Source organism: Rhamphochromis longiceps, linkage group LG16, assembly GCF_057381845.1.
Source record: "Rhamphochromis longiceps isolate RC_006_pf linkage group LG16, R_longiceps_female_GT1.1, whole genome shotgun sequence".
Classification (NCBI taxonomy): Eukaryota; Metazoa; Chordata; class Actinopteri; order Cichliformes; family Cichlidae; genus Rhamphochromis; species Rhamphochromis longiceps.
Genome location: NC_140572.1, coordinates 26,794,282 through 26,799,112, shown reverse-complemented (window position 1 = coordinate 26,799,112; position 4,831 = coordinate 26,794,282).

The window sequence follows — 4,831 nt, the reverse complement described above, 5'->3', positions numbered from 1 at the left end:
TGGTCCGTGCTCCAAGCTTTCTCTGAAACCTTCACCCTGAACAAACAAAACAAACAAAAGAAAAACTCACATGCTGCCTGTGTGCCTCCACAAATCTCAAAGCTTGCCTTCTTTATCACCGATTCTCTGTAACCTGTCAAAAGAAGCTGCCCATTCTATTTCTGTTGCTTTCACTAGCAGGTCCACTCTTATACAACACATAGCTACCATGTGTAACCCTGTTTTTCTGTAGAACTTCCCCACCTCCAACCCACTGGTTAATCGTAATTCACTTTGTGTCAATAAACTTCTTAAATTTGCCGTCACTCAAGATCAAGTTTAAGTTGACAGTTTCAGACTTTATGTAAAGGGTAATGTAAAGTCATCCATTCCCCCCTTATTATTGAGTCAAAGCACATCATGACACTGGTTTATTACAGTTTTATTTCAACAGCTGCACTGAGGGAGAAAACCAAAGACTGCCACTGAAAATAGACACCATCTCCACCCCCTCCCTGTGAATTGATATTAAAAATAGTCCACAGTATTAGAAAAAGAGGGGGACAAAAGCTGACAAACTGTGGCTGAATTGCTGATTGCAGCAGACATAATAATAAAAGCTCAGTGCTCAGAGTTTGAATCAAGTGTGTGAAGAAGAAGGGACCCGAAGCAAAGTGGACATGCTTGTTATAATTTCCGACCAACGTTGACTCTTCAGGCTTGTAGTTTCTAGATTGATTCATTGCAATCTAAAATGTTCTTTTTGTGTAGAGTTTAGCATGCATCAGAATGACTAATTTCAGTGAGTGACCTTTTGAATAGACACATTTATTCATCACGGGCCATAGTGTTAATTGTCTTCTGTTCTGACTTGGAGACGCCTCCTCAATATAACAAATAGACAGTCTGCTCCTGTGGGGGAGTTGTGAGGCAGAGTGTGAAATTAATACTCCTGTCTTTGCAGTGCAATAAATAAAGTCTTTAGTTTATCAAGGGAGAGCACCCTCCTACTTGCATACCATTACAGGTACCGACATGGTTAAAAAGGCCATGTTTATTATTTCACACTTAACTGGAAATGTGAAAATGATTCACCACAATTTCACTCTATCATCTGAAAAGAACGAAATTATAGAAAAGGCCAATATTGTTGGCATGCTCAGCATGTCAAAGCAACACGCAATCAACTGCAGGAAATACAACTACAGATTTAGTAAGAAATAGCATAGCGTATGAGTACGGATGATACTGATGATCTATACAGCCCAAATTCCAAAAAAGATTTGATGCTAATATTTCATGAAAAAAAAAAATATTTAGCTCATTTTGAATTTGATGACTGTAACACTTCCCAAAAAGTTGAGATCTTGTTTACAACAGTGTAGGATCCTCTCTTCTTCTGTTTTCATTCACATTTTCAAGAGCATCCCAATAGTCTTGTAATTTGGGTTGTAGTAAAAAAGTGGTTACTGGGAATATTTATTTAAGGCAAACAATACAAAGTAGTTTTGTTTTTAAATGTTACTGTTAACTCTTTTATATAAATGTAATGAGAATATGTGCAACAGTAACATCATCATTTTCCTAGAAGAATCTGCTGACTGAAAAATCAAATAGAGTTATGTAAGGAAGGGCCAAGAGGTTTCCTTAATTGGTATTATTTCTTAATTTATCTATGTGGATACTTAGTTATCTTTAAAGGCTAGGGCACTGACAATTTTCCAAATGTCAGTTCCACCAACTATTGTCCCATCTGACTCACACATTTGTTTCCTTGGGGGATAAGCTCCAGTTGCTCATACATGATACTTCCATCACAGGCAGCTGCACAAGTGTCAAGGGACACAGTAGTGATAAAGATACAGCAATGTAAAATTAATGCAGGGCCGCAAAGGAGTGCTGACAGGATTAAAGATGTTAGTGTTGCAACCCAGTGAGCAGGTGTGTACAATAAGTCACCTTTATAAGAAGAAATGACAGAAGGATGTAACAATCTGATGACATAATGTAATTCTTACAGCCTTTATTTCCCCACATTGGGAGTCAAGCAAAAAAAACAGCAGTCATTTAATAATGAAGAAAATACCCTTTTCACTGCAAACATTTTATAGTAGAACAAGCACAGATAACTGATAACAAATGGCTGCATAACGTATACGTGACCACTATACCAGCTATTGTCATTGCTCTGTGACTGACATGGCCTATGGGATCCATAATGGAATTCAGCCCTTTTTTTGAGCTTAATAATTACATATGTGCTTTTCCTGAAATGGCAAATCAAAATGCTCTCTGTGAAAAAAGATAAATTAGTTTTAAGTTTTAATGCAGCATTTTCTGAGAGAGTCTTGGGAGAATCTCAGCGTGAGAACATCTTGTTTACCTGTTATGACATATTTGACGTTGATATAGTACCTTGAAACATGGTAATGCAACATATTGTTCTTCTTATCTTTTTCACTAATGCTCAGCCTTTTGGATATCTATAAATAAAACTTTCAGTTTATCTGGTCAATTTAAATTCGTTTAGTAGGTTCTTCCATTCAGATATGAAAGGCTCAATCTTTCAAAATAAATAATGTCTTTAACTAATGAATTTATGATTCAATTGATTAAACATGACAAGACCTATAATTTAAAGAAAAAAAAAATTCAAGTAAAACAAAAGAAATATCTATTTTGGAATATTGTATTTTGGTTTAGGTATATGTCAGTCTGGTGTGTATCTCCTGTATGGGATTTTTGTTTTGCATCAAAGCAAGTGTCTTTATTCTCTCAAAACAGTGGAAACATTAGGCCCAAATCAAAAATCTGATATTATTTATTTATCAGATTTATTTATTTATTTTTTAAAAATGCGCTGGCCAGCTCAGCGATACCTAAACACCTAAAAGACCACACAGCATAACTAACATGCATGATAACGTCTAACCAAATCAAGAACACTCTCATGGAGATAGTGTTCTCGTTGTCAAAGTCTACAATTAAGAAATACCTTTATGAACATAAATGCAAAAGTCTTGATGCAATCATCCAGGTAAGGAAGTCCCAAAAATGTCTTTGGACGGTGGGAGGAAGCCAGAGTGCCCGGAGGGAACCCACGCAAACACAGGGAGAACATGCAAACTCCACACAGAAAGACCCCGGCCTGATGGTGGAATTGAACTCAGTCTCTCCTTGCTGTGCGGCAACAGTGCTAACCACCATGCCACCGTGCTGCCTTAATTCATAACCAGTTAATGCAAAATCAAAACTCCTTTAATATCACATCTGCACTTGATGAGATATTTATGTTTGATTTAAAATCCACTGTGATAGTGTACATAGGTGTTTCTTTGTCCAACACATTATGGACTGAATTGTATTCCTGAGAGTGTCTGTATAATCCTTTTCATTAATTTAACAGAACAAGCACGATTGAATGTGCGCGTGAATGGAATAAAAGTACATCCCTAGACAGAAATCCACCGGTAAAAGCATAATCACTGAATGGTTGGTAAAAATAAATTCAACAAATTGCTGGTTGTTGGTGGTGTTTAAGTTTGTAACTCCACATGATGGAACAGGAATTGCTCCCTGATATCCCAGTATCATTTTCTGACATATCCTGGCATGCCAAACAGAACCAAAAAGTGAAGCAATAGGCTGACCTTGGAGTACCATTTGTTGATTTAGTGAGACACACTCTGAAGCAGCTGTCAATACAGTGCCTCTAAACGATTGATTTAATGTCTGTTCATAAATCATCATAAATGTCAATGATGGATTTACTTTATGGACACTCTTAATTTTTCCTCTAAATGAATCCTGTGTTTATGTTGTTTGCATTTGTATTGTCTAGAATGATCTCTGGTTAAGATTTATGCTCTCTGTTACACATAAAAGTGTGGAAGCTTTAGCCTTGTATCTCTTGGTATACTGGATAGCTAGATTTTGATCTTATCTCTGATATCCACTCTGTCACTTTCATGCTTACCATCCAAGAGAACATTTTATTCTCATGGTGCAAACAGTAGTTCATCCTCAAGACAAAGGTATGTAAATATTCATCCAATAATGTTTCTTTATTAGCGGTGTGTTGACTGTCTCCTAGAGTGTGAGAATTTCAGAACTGTAGTCTATTCTTCCTGTCCCATCAGTTATTTCAACTTGGTCTCCTGGCCATAAAGAGCTTCCATATTCACCATCCACCCTTTGAAATGCAGACTACCTATTCCACAACTTGCTTTACATTCCTGCTTCACATATAACATTTTCAGGATCTGGTATATGCTGTCAAAGCAAGGAACATACTGTGCATTGTGAAATAGATTTCCCAACACCAACTGTGTAAGAAGGGATTGAAACCAGTGAAATATCTCCAGGTTGCAATTAAGTCATGACAAGCAAATCACACATGCTATCATTCCCTGTGGAGTAGTGGTGAAAACATCTGTGATTAAATCCTTTCACAGTTTTGATTTGGTTTTAATTTCACGTTCACAATGCACACAAAATCAGGTGTCTGTGTATTTGGCAGCCCCAATATTACACCAGCCCTTATTTTGGGTGCGTACTAAGGGGAAAAAAACTATCCAAAGATAGTTAGACTTTGGCTCGTAATACACAGTTTATATATTTTTTTTTATTATCTTATTTTGACCAAATTAACACTGACTAATTTCCTTTCATGATCTTTTTATTATTTAAAATGCCATTAGTCTCCTAAATCCCAGTCTAATTAAGGCTTAAGAAAATGTAATGAAATCCAATTTGACAATGTCGCACTGGTTTCCCACACCATGTCTAATGATCCATTGCCTTTCCAATACAGAAAAGGAGCTGGGGGGAGAGAATGAGAGAGAAGGCCTCA